Here is a 19,217-nt window from a genome sequence, read left to right on the forward strand (position 1 = left end):
CGGAGATCGTTACTGTCTGCGCAGGGTATTTTTACATATATATATATATATATATATATATATATATATATATATATATATATATATATATATATATATATATATATATATGTCAAGTTTCAGGAAGTTTCGATGAAAACTGTAGGCTGTGAAACAACAAAGTCCACAAGAACAACAACGTGAGTAAGACTTAGAGATCCTCCACGAGGATCTAAAAATTATATTTTTTGGTAAAAGTAATAAATCGGGCCCTATTGGGGTCTACAGAGCTTGCTCCACAAAATAGGTATTTCCTTTCTTCTGAGAGGCTACACACAAAATTCCGATTAAAAGTGACCACAACCTTCATCACCCATGATGTACCAAGTTTTTTCATGCTATTTAAAAAGTCAAGGTCTGAGGGGCGTTATGGGGGGGGGTGTTGCCACCTACCCTTGAAGACCAATGAAAATTTGGTTCAATGGACCAATGGGCCCACAAGGGACTCTGGAGGGTTCCAAAGGGTGATTCTGATCTAAACGGTGGTTCTCAAGAGTGGTTCGAGAGGGTTTTAAAGAGTAGTTCCAGCGGGTTCTAAAGGGTAATTCTGAATAGTTCTAAAGGGTAATTCTAAAGGGTTTCATTCAATTATAGGTTTTGCCGATTTCATATTAAAATGCCAAACTGAACTTCCTCCTTCGGACACAGGTGCGGTTTTTATTTGACATATGAATAGATTTATCGGGGTACGTCATCGTGATTAACACTCAACCCAAACAAAGCCAATGGAAATCTGACGCAGCAAAGCTGGACAGTGTACAATCAGCAGAGGCCCACAGGCCTAATGTGTTTGGCCTACCAGAAATCCAAGATGGCAGCCATATCAATTTGTCTGGGTGCCATGGTGGGTGGAATGAAGCGATAGATGAGGGTGTGGTCCGGCAGCATTCCAACCAATGGGTGCACATTTCGAAAATCAACCCCCAACAATAACCCCAACAACAATACCAACAACAGCCCGAAGCTCTTTTAGATCTGCGACATGTCGCAGGTATAAAACACAACAACATACATACGGGAATATTAAGACGGGGGAGGAGAGGTAGTTGAGGAAAGAAGGGGTGAGGAAAGGGGAACTAGGAAGTGGGAGAGAGTGACGAAGGGGAGAGTGAGGAAGGGGGGGGCAAGGCCTCAGGACACGTTGCTATACATTTCCGGAGGGGGGAGGGAGTGAGGAGGATGGGGGGGGGGAGAGAGAGGACTAATGCGTGAAGGAAGGGGGTATTCTGGAAATGCGTTTGATAGGGAGACTTGAGGGTAAGCAGGGGGAGGAGTGGGAATGGTCCTTTTCTGCCGGTATTAATACGGGATTGAACGAAACTGGGTCCGTTAATACAGCATGCTCAAACCGGTCATACTAAACAACGCCCGGACACCGCCCAGAGATGATGATCTTTGGGAGGAGGTAAGTGTGAGGGAAGGGGAAAGGAAGGGAAGGAAGGGTGTTTTCCTTCAATCATCGAAAAAGCTGTACCAGTGTTTGTGTCTTCATTTAATTTCCACACATATGTTAAGCTGCAGAAATTCTTAACTGAGCCAAATTGCTAAATTGATCCCAGCAGCAGCTCAGGTCAGGTGTGAGAGCATGTGCCAGAGCAGCGCGTCGTTGCATCCACTTTCCGCCTGTACCCGAAGGATCTCCACCTGGCCATCCCCCAGGTGGATGCCTGGCCCATCCCCATCTCCTTGAGATGCTGGTCAACCTGTTGCAACCATGAGGCACGTGGTCGACCCACTGGCCTCCTCCACTCATGAGACTCCCTCACTGAGAGAATCTGGTGAGCAGGATCAGCGTCAGGAAAACGAGCCACATGTCCATACAGCCGCTGCCGACGCTCACAGACTATAGAGGTAACAAATCTCATTTGAGTCTCTCTCAGCAACCGCTCGTTGGACACAAAGTCCGATCAGTGAAAGCCAAGGATTCTCCGAAGAGACCTGGTGTCGAAGGAGATGCCTCCGTCTCAGATACCTGGTCATAGTCTAAGTGTCACATCCGTAGAGCAAGACTGGAAGCACCAAGGACCTGAAGACTCGGACTTTTGTCCTCCTGCGCAGGTACCGGCAGCGCCACACCCCATGATCCAATGAACCCATGACTCCCTACGCCTGACCCAGACATCTATTGAACTCTGTGTCACAGCCAGCAGAGATATGAATCTCACTGCCAAGGTAAGTGAAACTCTCCGTGACCTCAACATCCTTGCCACAAACAGGTGCAGACAAGATCGCAGCATCCAAGATGTCATTGAAAGCCTGGATCTTAGTTTTGCCCCAGGAAACCCAGAATCCCAGTGGCGTTTCATGTCATGACATCATGAAGGGATTTTTTTCCCCATCACTTACACAATGTGTTCAATATCACCATGTTGCTTTTCCTTCTTTTTATATCTCCACATTTGCCTGTTGAAAAAGATTGAAAAAAATCAATATATTGTACATGTTCTAATATATATCATAAAGCAGGCTAAAAAAAACTGAAGATAAGGATAGATGAAACTTATTTACTTCAGTCGCTTCCAAAGAGAGGTGTCCGTTGGTGTAGCACACAGAGGTGGCTGATTCATATCAACACCTTCTGAACCTGATGATTGGTTCATCTTTGCTTCCCTGAAAAACAACACATCTTTGAAACCCACAATTTAATAAAAATGTGATAAACTGAATATCATACACATACTCCACTCTGATAAATCTTCAATGAAACAGTGAAGGTATGTGATGCATGGACACGAGGAAGTAAAGTGGAGGAGGCGGGACGAGCAGGATACAGGTGGTATGACATTGGGGGCCGGGGACACAGGATCTGCTGGACGAGGGAGGCGGGATGCACGGGGCACGGGAGGCGGTACGCGAGGGCACGGGACATACAGGGTGGAAAAGCAGGACATGGGGGGCTGGGATGTGCAGGGCCAGGTCAAGGAGATGCATAAGGGTGGGGAGGCAGGATGCGTGGGCCGTGGAAGGGGTGGCGCGTGGAAACAGGTAGGGGAAATGCGCAGTCTGAGGAGGCGGGATGCATGGGGCCAGGAAGGGGTGAAGCACGGGGACGGTAAGGGCGACGTGCAGGGATTGGGAGGTGGGACGGGTGCGGCCGGGTGGGAGACACGCGCAAGGTTGGGTAGTAGGGACAAGCGGGGCCATAGAGAAGGGAGATATGGGGTCGGAGAAGTGGGTGAGATAAGATGGATGTGCCAGCCCGGAGAGACAATACATGCTCGGCCAAAGAGGCCAGACATTCAGGCCTGGACAAGTGGAACACGTGAAGCGGGACACACGCGGCCGGAGAGGCGAGATGCGTTGGGTTGAAGAGTTGGACAAGTGAAGCGACATGTGCCCTGCCGCTGTGGCAAGACATGCCAAACTGGAGAGACCGGGCAGATGGGGCCGGAGAGGCCGATACACGGGACCAAAGAGGCCGGACAGCTGGGTCCCGACAGGTGGGAAACGTGTATTTGGGCGAGACTGAACACGTGGGGAGAGATAGTGAATGAGGTTAAAAAAAAATTGTTCATTCCTCAGCCAACAAACTTCCCTCCCTCACTTCACTCACTCACCCCTGAAAGTAAAGAGGAAATCCCTTCTCCACCCCCCTCACCTCGTGAATGATTTTATGTGGACAAGGAGCTGATACTACAGGTCCGCTGCCTTTTGGGTGGTATGGGGAATCGAGCCGTGTAAGATGATGAAAGATAAATGTTCAGTCGTTTTTCAAATATCGCAGGCAGAAGCCAAATTACCGATATGGTTACCATGGCAACACGATTTAGCCAATCACAGCCATGACATAATCGGGTTGAGATAATGTCATGAGGAATAGATATCTGCAATATGAAAGCCAAATGTTCAACGGTTTTTCAAATATCGTGTGCACAAAAGGACATGGACGGATGATTGGTCTGGTCGGTCGGTGCGTCGGACGGAGCTCATTTTAATGTCCCGTCTCCGACCTCGTTGGAGGAGCGGGGGAGGAGCGGGGGGAGAATAAATTGATTCGTTTGATGACGTCACGTTTACTGAATGGACGCATTATGGGATAAATGGTCTCCTCAAAGGTGCCCCTTCATGTTAGTTGACAATATTGTTCACATTTTATTTTCATTGAAGACGAAAAATCAAAATTATTTACTTTACATACACAATGCCGGTTTGTGTGTTGTGCGCGACATCTCCGACCCCACACGTCCCTCCTCCACGTCGATCGTCGGGTGAGTACCGACAGAATGTGCGGTAGGGGCAACGCGGATTAAACAGGGCTGTGTTCACTAACCAAGTCTCTGTGGAGCGCTCGCCAAGCGGCTTAAGCACTCCGTTGGAAAGCGTTGCTAAGGAACGGCTGGCTCGGCAAGCGCTAGCGAGCTGCTCGGTGCCTGAACACGGCCCGGGATTCGAAATCGTTTTGTTAACCGAATGGGATCGTGAGTTCTGATTGAGGATTGAAAGATGTGATTCTTGGTTGGATCGCAGGATGTGGAGACAATGTTGTGGTTCATTCGCTTTTACCCCTCTTTACGTGGTGAAGGAAACACAACCACAACCACAACCTCCGAATGAGTCGGACAAGGAATAAATATACTTCGTGTGTCCGTAATGAAGGTGATACCATCCCGTGCCTCACAAAGAATATCGTTAAAAATAAATAATTATACTTCCCAGTCCACACAGCACGGAGAATGTAAAAATAAATAATTACTTTCCACACGGAAACATTAAAATGTCGAATTCACTTCGTGTTGTGAAAACATACGTGAAAAAGACCTTCGTCCTCTTATTCTTCTTTGAGAACAAAATGTCCGTATCTTGTTTGACAGACACAGCGTGTTCAAACACGAAGACGTCGAAGTCACGTCCATGAAATGAAGACGTCCGTCCACCTTGGTCGGACTGAATTTTCCCCACCAATTGTGACGTCACTGTTCTGTTGTTACTCCGCGGGGTATGGGAGTCACATGACCCTCCCTCCCCGTGTGTACGTCACAATGACTTTTCGACACGCGATCACGGTCGGATTCTAAATGTTCATCAGGGTTATTTATCGTGGGGAAGAGTTTCTGCACCCACTGCTTGATTTCGGGGTTGGGGAAACCAGGACATAATTAAACATTATTTTATTATTTGTATTAATAATGTAATAACAAGGGTGTTGTTTATTCAAATTTGTTCTCCTCAGTTAATCAAACTCTACTCGGTGGTAATAGTTGGAGTATCCCTCCGTTCTGAGTTTGAGAGGTCTGTGGTTCGAACACCCCAACCCTGACTTGAAATGAAGCCTTTTTCAATGGTCGGTGCCCCCCCCCCCAATCCCTTTTAAATACTGAGCGTCAAGCAAAGAAACAGCACGGACCATTTTTTAAATGCCGTCGACATCTATTGACTATTAATTATTTATCTTATTCTTATTCCATCTCTATCATCTATTCTTCGATATTATTATTATCTATGTATTAATACTGAAGGACCAATTTTGTGCTCCTCCTCGCGGTCGCGTCACGTTTTTCTCGGTACTGTGACCTGGACTGAAAGAAGCTTCGTACCTGTAAAAGTGCATCGCACATCGTGGCAATCGTGAACTTTCAACACTGAAGCAGAATAAACACTTTTCGTTGAGACGGGGGCGAGGAGTGAAGAGGCGGGGACGGGGGATGAAGAGACGGGGGCAGGGAGTGAAGAGGCGGGGGCAAGGTAAGCAAATTTTTGGGCAGGGGTAAACAAATTGAAAGCGGGAAACGGGGGAAATGGGGCGGTGGATGAGTGGGCGGGGGCTGGGGTGAATTAGGCAGGGTTGAGTGTGAGGGGTGGACGGGGGCGGGGGCAAGTGGGGCGGGGAATCAAGAGACGGGGGGAGTGAAGAGGCGGGGGCGGGGCCGGGGTAATTAAATTTTTGGGCGGGGGTAAGCAAATTGAAGGTGGGGGGTGGGAGGCGGGGGGGATGGGGGCAGGGGTGGGGGATGAGTCGGCGGGGGCAAGCACGCCCTGTCCAGTCCATGTCCCTCGAGTGTGGTTGAGCTGGTGAGGGTGGTTGAATGAACGGAATCCGTCTGTGACAGGGTTTCGGCTAGTTATTATTATTATTATTCCTATCTATCCATCTATCTAATCTCTGCTGGCCAGTCTGTCTGCACGTTTGGGGAGGGGCTTCCCAGTTCAGGGAGAGAATTCCCAGTTCAGGGAGGGAATTCCCAGTTCAGGGAGGGGCTTCCCAGTTCAGGCAGAGAATTCCCAGTTCAGGGATGGGATTCCCAGTTCAGGGAGGGGCTTCCCACATTTAGGGAGGGGCTTCCCAGTTCAGGGAGGGGCTTCCCAGTTCAGGGAGGAAACTCCCAGTTCAGGGAGGGGATGCCCACATTCAGGGAGGGGCTTCCCACATTCAGGGAGGGGCTTCCCAGTTCAGGGAGGGGCTTCCCAGTTCAGGGAGGCAACTCCCAGTTCAGGGAGGGGATGCCCACATTCAGGGAGGGGCTTCCCACATTCAGGGAGGTGCTTCCAGTTCAGGGAGGGGATTCCCACATTCAGGGAGGGGCTTCCCAGTTCAGGGAGGGGCTTCCCAGTTCAGGGAGGCAATTCCCAGTTCAGGGAGGGGATGCCCACATTCAGGGAGGGGCTTCCCAGTTCAGGGAGGGGATTCCCACATTCAGGGAGGGGCTTCCCAGTTCAGGGAGGGGCTTCCCAGTTCAGGGAGGGAATTTCCAGTTTAGGGAGGGGATTCCCACATTCAGGGAGGGGCTTCTCACATTCAGGAAGGGGATTCCCAGTTCAGGGAGGGGATTCCCACATTCAGGAAGGGGATTCCCAGTTCAGGGAGGGGATTCCCAGTACAGGGAGGGGATTCCCACATTCAGGGAGGGCTTCCCAGTTCAGGGAGGGGATTCCCACATTCAGGGAGGTGCTTCCCAGTTCAGGGAGGGGATTCCCACATTCAGGTAGGAGCTTCCCAGTTCAGGGAGGAGATTCCCACAGTCAGGGAGGGGATTCCCAGTTGAGGGAGGGGATTCCCACATTCAGGGAGGGGATTCCCACATTCAGGGAGGGCTTCACAGTTCAGGGAGAGCTTCCCAGTTCAGGGAGGAGCTTCCTAGTTCAGGGAGGTCAGGTAAGGTCAGGTCAGGTATGGGAGCATGTGCCAGAACAGCGCGTCGCTGCGTCCACTTTCCGCCGGGTCTCCAAGGGCCTCCGTCTGGCCTTCCCCCAGGCAGTTGCCAGGCCCATCCCCATCTCCTTGAGATGCTGGTCAAGCTGTTGCAACCAGGAGGCACGTGGTCGACCCATTGGCCTCCTCCACTCACAAGACTCCCTCGCTGAGAGAATCTGGTGAGCAGGATCAGCGTCAGGAAAACGAGCCACATGTCCATACAGCCGCAAGTGACGCTCAGAGACCATGCAGGTAACAAATCTCATCTGAGTCTCTCTCAGCAACCGCTCGTTGGACACAAAATCGGACCAGCGATAGCCAAGGATTCTCCGAAGAGACCTGGTACCAAAGGAATTAAGTCTCCGTCTCAGATCCTTGGTCAGAGTCCAAGTCTCGCATCCATAGAGCAAGACTGGAAGCACCAAGGACCTGAAGACTCGGACTTTCATCCTCCCGCACAGGTACCGGCAGCGCCACACCCCATGATCCAGTGAATCCATGACTCCCCAGGCCAAACCCAGATGTCTATTGACCTCTGACTCACAGCCAGCAGAGACATGAATATCACTGCCAAGTTAAGTGAATCTCTCCACGACCTCAACATCCTCACCACAAGCAGACACAGACAGGACAGCAGCATCCAAGATGTCATTGAAAGCCTGGATCTTAGTTTTGACCCAATAAACCCGTAATCCCAGCGGCTCCGACTCCTAATTCAGCACCTCGAGGGCCCCCAAAAGGATATCTAAAGTCTCCGCAAAGATGACTGCATCATCTGCGAAATCAAGGTCCGATATCTTGACATTCCCAAACGATGCACTGCAGCTTGATCTCTCCGACATCCTCCCTAAAATCCAGTCCATACAAGTGCTGAAAAGTGTGGGGGCAAGTACACACCCCTGAGGAACTCCAGTAACAACTGGAAATAAGTCAGAGATGGTACCACCACACTTCACAGCACTCTCAGTACCAGAGTAGAGTTCGCACATCAGATTGATCAGTTTTGGTGGCACCCCACGAAGACCAAGAATCCTTCAGAGGGCATCCCGAGTCACTGAATCAAACACTTTAGAGAGATCAACATAAGCTGCAAGCAGCCCCTGCCGAATCTCTCGTCTGCGTTCGGTGAAGACACAAAGAGCAAGGATACGGTCAATCGTTGACCTCTTTGGTGTAAATCCTGACTGCTCTGGACGCTGGTGCTCAAGCAGATGGTGGCGAACCCGATCAAGAATTATTATCCGAGCAAAGACCTTGCCCTGCACTGAGAGCAGCGTCACCCCTCTGTAGTTGTTGCAGTCTTGGCGATCACACTTCCCTTTCCAGAGAGGGACAACAAGGCCCCTCTTCCAGTCAGTGGGGATGATGCCTGTGTTCCAGGCAGAGTACAAAACTGCATGCAACGACACGAGTGCAGCATTTCCACCAGCCTTGAGAAGTTCAACACGGATGCCACAGATCACTGGAGCTTAACCCCGTTTCAGCCGGTTTAGCACAGCCCATGTTTCCACAAGCGAAGGTGGACCACAGTTGATTGGAGGGTCAGCAACAGGGATTGTAACACCCTTGACGTCCAACTCGACAGCTGGGAAATCAGTCTGGTACAACTGCTCAAAGTAACCGGCCCAGCGGTCCTTCACTTCAGACTCCTCTGTCAAGAGCCTACCACTCTCTGCTCTAACTACATTTCTCCGAGGGATGGGCTTGGATGAACGCAATGCGCGAATTCCCCTGTAAGCGGGACGAGAATCACCTGTCCACAGGTGATGCTCTACCCCCTCACAGATTCCTCGCACATAGGCCTCCTTGTCCACCCTTAGTGCACGTACAGTTTCACACCTCAGCTCCCTGAACAGCTCAGCTCTGCCATTCAGCCTGGCCCTGCGACTCTGGTCAATGGTATCCAGTGTACCTTGAAAGACAAAATTCTTCTTTGCCCTGCGGTGAGTTCCAAGACATCCATCGGCAACATCAAGGACAGTGGTCTTGAAGGCACTCCACAACTCTTCAGGACCCCCCCAAAGCACCCAGACACTCAAATGTCCACTCAGCCTATTAGCAAACTCCTCAGCTACTCTCTCATCCTTGACCTTGCCAACATCCAGCCTAGGCTGGGATGGTACCATTCTCCAGGATTTAAGGTGCAGCTTTAGAGTTGCAACAACAAGCCGGTGGTCAGTATTGAGGAACTGAGCACTCCGGTAGACCCTGCAGTTTTGGATCATCCTCCAGCGACCGTCAACGAGGACGTGGTCAATCTCCTTTGCCACACCGCCAGTGTTGGAATACCAAGCCCAGCGATTAGCTTGTCGGTGCTGAAACCATGAACCAGCCACCCTAAGTCCATGACTTCTTGCAAAGTCAAGGAACTTAGTGCTATTCTGGTTCATAGTTCCTGACCCATGGGGACCACCACATGTCTCATAACCATATACGTTTTGATCACACCTTTCAGGGGATACCTAGTTTTATATGTTTTTCATGAACACTCTGAAAACTAGGAGTAACTAGAACGGGCACTCAGTAGAGCGCATACCTTCGCCAACGCTACATCCCCCCCCCCAGAAACCATTGATTGTGAGGATATTTAATCCCATACTACATCTGCCATCTCATATGTGTTATGATGGCTTAAAAACATTATATCTCCTGCTGTTTGACATTGATTCACGTACATTGTACAATTCTGTATGAACTCCCTGACCTTTTTGGGTGTCAGTGTCAAGTCAATCTGATGACAACTGGTCACATTATAAGATATTATTTTCTGGCATTTTAGGGGCATTTAGCACACACGAGTTTCTGTTTTTCTAAATAAGTTATTTATTGTGAACAAACAAACATTCATTGTACAAAAATGACGATTTTGACCTTTTCATGACCTCGACGTTGACCTTTGTACTCTTAATTTTGTAATTGGTATTGGAGTGTGGGGAAAAGAACAGTCAACATTTTGGTGTTGGTTTCATGCAAATCGGATAAGAATTGACCGTGTTATGACTAAAACCACACATTTTGCAATGTCCTGACCCCCCCTGACCTTTGACTCCCAACCGCTAATAAGGGTTATTACGTCATTGTGTCATGTCACATATCACAAGATGGGGCATTGAATTCTGAACATTTTGGCATTAGTTGCATGCAAATTGGATGCAAATTGACCGCGCTATGGTAAAAAGACGATTTTGACCTTTTCATGACCTTGACCTTGACCTTTGACCCGATCACTCCCAAAATCTAATCAAATGGTCCTCGGATAATAAGCAATCATCCCACCAAATTTGCTGCGATTCAGTTCAATACTTTTGGAGTTATGAAAATAACAAACAAACAAACAAACACACATATTCACAAATAAATAAATAAATAAATACACAGCGATCAAAACATAACCTTCGCAAAAAAGTTTGCAAAGGTAATAATGTGTCATATTTAAGGTATTTTAAAAAAAAATTGTATTAATTATTATTAATTGCATTTTATAAGTGCATCAGGGTATGTCAGGCATCCAAATAGAATTTAATTATGATGCCATATATGTGTGTTTATGTTGACACAAACATGAATATTTTTGGCATAGACCCTAAATTTTGGCAAACATTTTTATGATGGGGAATTTATGTGAAACCATGAGTATGCACTCTTTTCTGTGCACTAATCCTACATAGAATATACCAATAAAACAGTTCTATCACGGTAAATTTTGCAAAATAGTTAAGGCAATTTGCATAAACCATGTTTTGAATAGAAATACTTGATAATAAAATAAATTGTGAGATAAACCTGATTTGGGGCAGTTTCTACTGAAGCCATGAGTATGCCTTTTGACTATTCACTGTATCCAGGGATTAAAACATTAAGGCCTTGACACCTTGACGTTTTAGCCAGCGATGGCAACGTATTAAAATTTATGTAAAACGCTGGCTTACGTTGAACTTTTGATGTTTTTTTTTAAAGATTCGGACGTATTCATAGCGACTTGGTCTTATGTATAACGCATTGGTAACGGACACGGAACGTTTCGTTGTGTTATAGATAACTTATACCAACGAATGCTGAACCTGTTGTGGGCCGACACAACCGATGCCCAACGATAGTCTAACTTAGGCATAGCGTGTTGCACGCATCGCCGACGATGTCGTGACGTAGCCTATTAAAAGGCTGACGCACAACGATTCGAATCATAACTGCCGTAGAAATGGAAGTGTCAACATCGCGGTCACACCTTGGCGATCTTGCCAGCGTATGCCGACCTAAGAAAAATGTGTACAAAACGTTGGGGCACGTCAAATACGGTATGAGTACGTTTGGTATACGTGAGTACAACGCTAAAGTACGCTATCATACGTCGTAGTAAGTAGAGTACGTCAAGAAATTTTAAACATGTTCAAAATTTTACGACGTGCTCGGCGTATGACACACATTCCGCATGCGATGGGGATAAGTTTTACACACGATATGTGGCCGCTTACACACGTCCACAAAGGCTACTTATAAGCTACTCATAAGTCGAAACACGTCACGGTAATGTCTTTTTTACGCGAAACTTATTTCTAACTTATGTTTGACGTGCTTTGAACCAATTCTTTACGTAGTCCCAACACACATCGACGTATGTAGACGTATTCCAATGACGTCTTCCGTTCGACAAAAAAAAAAATTAACGTGTTTCTAGGTTACAACTGCCATATAAGGACGTGTTCCCAGCGGTTTTGGGAATTGGTATATAAAAATGGTGTTCATAAAAGGGGAACCCAACAGTGTTTTCGAGTCCTTTTTGAGTCGATGTCCATGTCAGCAGTAACAGTATCAGTATTAGTATTAGTATTAGTAGTAGTTTGTTCATGTTGGCAGTAGTAGGTGAGTGTGAGGGGGAGGGTGTGGGTTATGATGGATCGTCCTTGCGTTTAACGATTTAACGATTTAAATGATAAACTCAACGATTTAAATGGCTGCATCTCCACTATTGAAAGTAGACGCTTGCGCTCAACAATTGGATTTTTTTACACTCAACGACTTTTAAACGGTACCACTCAGCTATTTTCATTGTTTACAATGAACGATTTAAATTGCTGTCACTCGCCTTTGTTTTTTGACGCTGGGGTTTGGAAATTTGAAGCGTTTCTTCTGAACGTGTTAAAACGCTCAAACTCGACTATTTTAAATAGACGCTGCCGATGGACAATTGGAATCATAGCCAAGCTAGACATCGAAGTGTGAACATCCTCGTCATGCCGAAGAAAAGTTTGAAGAATGCTGCAAATAAGTGTCCTGGCCGTGGCCGTGGACGCTGACGCAAGGACGATCCATTATACCGACGTCTTTCAGCCTATGAGTAACTTAAAAGTAACGTCTGTCGATGTGTGGCAACGATCGCGTAACGTGCCAACAACACGTTAATCATAGGTTAGAAATAAGTTTCGGGTACGCTAAACATTACCTCGGCGTGTCTCAACTTATGATTAACTTACAAGTAGCATGTGTTGACGTCTGTCAACGATCGCAGACCGTGCATACAACTTGTGGCCAGCGTAGCGGAACGTGTGAGTCATACACCGGCATACGTCGTGAAATTTCAAGCATGAAAAAATTTGAGGACAACCAAAAAGTACAACGTTTAAAGCCAACGTACACCGACGTATGGCAGTGTTTTTCAGCGTGCTCTCAATGTTATCAAAACTCACCCATAACGTATTCAACGTGTGCCAGCGTTTTAGAAAAAAAATTCAAAAATCGGCATACGTTGGCTAAAACGTCAAGGTGTGACCGGGCCTTTAGTAAGAGATATTAAGTTACCATAAGGGTAATACATCACCTTTAATATCTATCTATAATTCCAACAATCTGTGTGTGTGTGTGTGTGTGTGTGTGTGTGTGTGTGTGTGTGTGTGTGTGTGTGTGTGTGTGTGTGTGTGTGTGTGTGTGTGTGTGTGTCTGCGACTGCAGTTTCTCGACGACCGCCGGTCCGATCGGATTGAAACTTGCCAGGAATATTGTCGGGGCCCCGCAGATGTGCCTTTTCGAGGTTTGATGTCAATCAGACGAGTGGTTCCCAAGTTACGGCCATTTATCTGTCGACCAATGACAAGACACGGTGTTATGACATCACGAATGACGTCACAATGAATATTTATTTTATTTTTTTTGCACGATTGACCGCCCGATCTGATTGAAACTTGCCTGGAATATTGCTGGGGACCCGCGGGTGTGCCTTTTCGAGGTTTGATATTAATCGGATAAGCGGTTCCCAAGTTATGGCCATTTATCTGTCCACCAATGACAAGACACGGTGCTATGACATCACAATTAATGTTTATTTATTTATTTATTTTTTGTGACTACATTTGTGAATACATTTACAGAGAGAGGGGTGAGGGAGGAGGGGGGAGAGAGGAGGGGGAAAGAGGGGGAGAGAGGGGGCAAGAGAGAGGGGGGAGAGAGGGGTGAGAGAGAGGGGCGTCACAATTCAAGAGAGGGGGAGAGAGGAGAGGGCGAGAGAGGGGGTGAGAGAGTGGGGGCGGGAGAGAGGGGCGAGAGGGGGGATGAGAGTGGGGGGGTGAGAGAGGGGCGAGAGAGAGGGCGAGAGAGGGCTGCACATACTGGCACTCACCTACGGGCACGCACATATGGGCCCGCCTCTACGGGCCCATACTAGTATGCTTAATTCCAAATCTGTGGATGCATCACCCTTCCATTTATTGCAATTTCTGCCTCACCTAAAACTATGGATACGCTGAAACTATGAGTATGCATCATTTCTTCAGAGCATATGTTCATTATTTCAAGATATTAAGGCCTTCCCACACAGATGTGGTACTTGTGCTTGTATTTCATGATTTTACATGCCTCAAATTTAATGTTTGTTATTTCAGGAACATTTGTGTCAATCATTTATCATTAAATTTGAAACCATGAGTATGCCTTAATGTATTAATGAAAAAATTTTGTTTACTCATTTGCCACATACACCTTCGTCGAGAGGATAGAGTGTTGGATAAGCATATAAATACCTTGTAATATGTTATGGTGGATCAGTATTCTCAATTCTAAGTTACTCTATTTTACAGAGAAAATAACCGATATAAATCTAAATGAAACCATGAATATGCATTAATATAATTACTCCAACATTAAATATTGATGTCCTGTGTGCACAAGTCATACCTTACTTTACCACCCAGACTCTTCTAGATAGCCTAAGATGTATTTATTTATGAACACTGAACTGTCCCGGTAATGGTGAGAAGTGATATAAGGTCATGTTTATAAAAACAAATTGATTTTTAATAACACAAAATGCAATTATGTTCTACTTTTAAACAAAACCGTTTCTCAGTCACATTTATTACTGAATCGCAAGCACATACTTATTGTATATAGAGAAAAACTGATATATAATAGGTCAGTTATATATTATACAGAAGTAACTGCTTCTTAGTGAGATTAATTAGATGCATACTCATGGTTTCAAGCAGTCACCACACGTAATTTAAATGCGTTGTGAAAATTTCAATTTTCGGAGATAAGGTGCCCAAATTCTCCCATGGATCCCTCAACATGTTTTCTGTAAGACCACAGAAACTTATAATTATAGCCTTAATTTGGTGCAGATGTCCTCCGGACACTAAAAGGCGCAGTTTCGTGACAATCCACCATATGTATTCTATATTAAGAACGCCACGCCAAAAGCATTCTACGCCACGCTCGAGTCTGTGGTTGATCAGTGCCCCAGACGAGATACACTTCTAGTCTTGGGGGATTTCAATGCATCGACTGGAACTGATAGGGATGGTTATGAGATGTGTGTTGGTCCCCATGGGTCAGGAACTATGAACCAGAATGGCACTAAGTTCCTTGACTTTGCAAGAAGTCATGGACTTAGGGTGGCTGGTTCATGGTTTCAGCGCCCAGAAGCTCATCGCTGGACTTGGTATTCCAACGCTGGCGGTGTGGCAAAGGAGATTGACCATGTCCTCATTGACGGTCGTTGGAGGATGATCCAGAACTGCAGGGTCTACCGGAGTGCTCAGTTCCTCAATACTGACCACAGGCTTGTTGTAGCGACTCTAAAGCTGCACCTTAAAGCCTGGAGAATGGTACCATTCCAGCCTAGGCTGGATGTTGCCAAGCTCAGGGATGAGAGAGTAGCTGAGGAGTTTGCGAACAGGCTGAGTGGACACTTGGGGGGTCTGGGTGCTTTGGGGGGTCCTGAAGAGATGTGGAGCGCCTTTAAGACCACCGTCCTTGATGTTGCCGGTGGATGTCTTGGAACTCACCGCAGGGCAAAGAAGAATTTTGTCTCTCAAGGGACACTGGATACCATTGACCAGAGTCGCAGGGCCAGGCTGAATAGCAGAGCTGAGCTGTTCAGGGAGCTGAGGCGTAAAACTGTACGTGCACTGAGGGTGGACAAGGAGGCCTATGTGCGAAGAATCTGTGAGGGGGTAGAGCATCACCTGTGGACAGGTGATTCTCGTCCCGCTTACAGGGGAATTCGCACATTACGTTCATCCAAGCCCATCCCTCGGAGCACTGCAGTTCGAGCAGAGAGTGGTAGGCTCTTGACAGAGGAGTCTGAAGTGAAGGCCCGCTGGGCCGGTTACTTTGAGCGGTTGTACCAGGCTGATCCCCCAGCTGTCGAGTTGGACGTCAAGGGTGTTACAATCCCTGTTGCCGACCCACGAATCAACTGTGGTCCACCTTCGCTTGTGGAAACACGGGCTGCGGTGAACCAGTTGAAACGGGGCAAAGCTCCAGGGATTTGTGGCATCCATGCCGAACTTCTCAAGGCTGGTGGAAATGCTGCACTCGTGTCGTTGCATGCAGTTTTGTGCTCTGCCTGGAACACAGGCATCATCCCAACTGACTGGAAGAGGGGCCTTGTTGTCCCTCTCTGGAAAGGGAAGGGTGATCGCCAAGACTGCAACAACTACCGAGGGGTGACGCTGCTCTCAGTGCAGGACAAGGTCTTTGCTCGGATAATAATTCTTGATCGGGTTCGCCACCATCTGCTTGAGCACCAGCGTCCAGAGCAGTCAGGCTTTACACCAAAGAGGTCAACGATTGACCGTATCCTTGCACTTCGTGTCCTCACCGAACGCAGACGAGAGTTTCGGCAGGGGCTGCTTGCAGCCTATGTTGATCTCTGTAAAGCGTTCGATTCAGTGAATCGGGATGTCCTCTGGAGGATTCTTGGTCTTCGTGGGGTGCCACCAAAACTGATCGATCTGATGTCTGAACTCTACTCTCGTACTGAGAGTGCTGTGAAGTGTGGTGGTACCATCTCTGACTTATTTCCAGTTGTTACTGGAGTTCGTCAGGGATGTGTACTTGCCCCCACACTTTTCAGCACTTGTATGGACTGGATTTTAGGGAGGATGTCGGAGAGATCAAGTTGCGGTGCATCGTTTGGGAATGTCATAGTATTTTACACCATAACACGTGGTGTTGTACACCATAAGACATGGTGTTTTACACCATAACACGTGGTATTTTACACCATAACGCGTGGTATTTTACACCTTAACACGTATTTTGCACCATAACACATGGTATTTTACACCATAATACGTGGTATTTTACACCATAATACGTGGTATTTTATTCCATAACACGTGATGTTTTATACCATAACACATGGTATTTTACAACATAACACGTGGTATTTTACATCATAACACGTGGTGTTTTATACACGAACACGTGGTATTTTACATCATAACACGTGTTTTATACAATTATATGTGGTGTTTTACATCATAACACGTGGTGTTTTATACCATAATACGTGGTATTTTATACCATAACACGTGATGTTTTACAACATAACACGTGGTATTTTACACCGTAACATGTATATTGCACCATAACATGTGGTATTTTACACCTGAACACGTATTTTGCACCATAACACGTGGTAATTTACACCTTAACACGTATTTTGCACAATAACACATGGTATTTTCCACCATAACATGTGGTACTTTACACCATAACACATAGTATTTTACACCATAACATGGTATTTTACACCATAACACGTGGTACTTTACACCATAACACATAGTATTTTACACCATAGCATGTAGTGTTTTACACGATAACACGTGGTATTTTACACCATAACACGTGGTGTTTTACACCATAACACGTAGTATTTTACACCATTACGCGTACTTTACACCACAAAACGTGGTATTTTACACCTTAACATGTATTGTGCACCACAACATATGGTACTTTACACCATAACACGTGGTATTTTACACTTTAACATGTATTTTGCACCATAACACGTACTTTGCACCATAACACGTACTTTGCACCAGAACATGTGGCACTTTGCGCCATAAGACATGGTACTTTACACCATAACACGTATTTTACACCATAACACATGGTACTTTACACCATAATACATGGTATTTTATGCCATAACACGTGATGTTTGATGCCATAACACATGGTATTTTACAACATAACATATGTTGTTTTACACCATAACACGTGGTATTTTACACCATAACACGTGGTATTTTACAACTTAACATGTATTTTGCACCATAACACATGGTATGTTACACCTCAACACGTATTTTGCATCATAACGCATGAAACTTTACATCATAACACGTGGTAATTTACACAATAACACGCATTTTGGACCATAACACATGGTACTTTGCACCATAACACGTGGTATTTTACACCTTAAGATGTATTTTGACCCATAACACATGGAACTTTGCACCATAACACGTGGTACTTTGCACCATAACATGTGGTATTTTACACCATAACACGTATTTTACATCATAACACATGGTACTTTACACCATAAAATATGGTATTTTATGCCATAACACGTGATGTTTGATACCATAACACATGGTATTTTACAACATAACACGTGGTATTTTACAACTTAACATGTATTTTGCACCATAACACGTGGTAATTTACACCTTAACACGTATTTTGGACCATAACACATTGTACTTTGCACCATAACACATGGTATTTTACACCTTAAAATGTATTTTGACCCATAACACATGGAACTTTGCACCATAACACGTGGTATTTTGTGCCTTAACACGTATTTTGGACCATAACACATGGTACTTTGCGCCATAACACGTATTTTACAGCATAACACGTATTTTACACCATAACACATGGTACTTTACAGCATAAAACATGGTAATTTATACCATAACATGTGATGTTTTTTCCATAACACATGGTACTTTACACCATAACACGTGGTGTTTTACACGATAACACGTGGTATTTTACACCATAACACGTGGTGTTTTACACCATAACATGTGGTATTTTACACCATTACACGTTGTACTTTACACCATAAAACATGGTATTTTTCACCTGAACATGCAATTTGCACCATAACATATGGTACTTTACACCATAACACGTGGTATTTTATACCTTAACATGTATTTTGCACCATAACACGTACTTTGCACGATAACATGTGGTACTTTGCGCCATAACACGTATTTTACACCATAACACATGGTACTTTACACCATAATACATGGTATTTTATGCCATAACACGTGATGTTTTATACCATAACACATGGTATTTTACAACATAACACGTGGTGTTTTCCACCATAACACGTGGTATTTTACACCATAACACGTGGTATTTTACACCATAACACGAGGTACCTTGCACGATAACACGTGGTAATTTACACCTTAACACGTATTTTGGACCATAACACATGGTACATTGCACCATAACACGTGGTATTTTACACCTTAACATGTATTTTGACCCATAACACATGGAACTTTGCACCATAACATGTCATACTTTGCACCATAACACGTATTTTACACCATAACACGTATTTTACACCATAACATATGGTACTTTACACCATAATACATGGTATTTTATGCCATAACACGTGATGTTTTACAACATAACACGTGGTATTTTACACCGTAACATGTATATTGCACCATAACATGTGGTATTTTACACCTGAACACGTATTTTGCACCATAACACG

At 45.6% G+C, this 19,217-nt stretch overlaps 1 long non-coding RNA gene across 1 annotated transcript; it reads right to left on the minus strand.

Moving 5' to 3' along the window:
- Positions 1-2,384: 2,384 nt before the first annotated feature.
- Positions 2,385-4,924, minus strand: LOC147012529 (uncharacterized). Its single transcript, XR_015051411.1, has 3 exons — positions 4,787-4,924; positions 2,548-2,649; positions 2,385-2,442 (listed from the first exon to the last, which is right to left on the minus strand). It is a non-coding gene; the product is annotated as an uncharacterized LOC147012529 (long non-coding RNA).
- Positions 4,925-19,217: the final 14,293 nt, after the last annotated feature.

The sequence above is a fragment of the Eptatretus burgeri genome, chromosome 14, assembly GCF_056783735.1.
Source record: "Eptatretus burgeri isolate ZD-2024b chromosome 14, Ebu_testis_v1, whole genome shotgun sequence".
Lineage (NCBI taxonomy): Eukaryota > Metazoa > Chordata > Myxini > Myxiniformes > Myxinidae > Eptatretus > Eptatretus burgeri.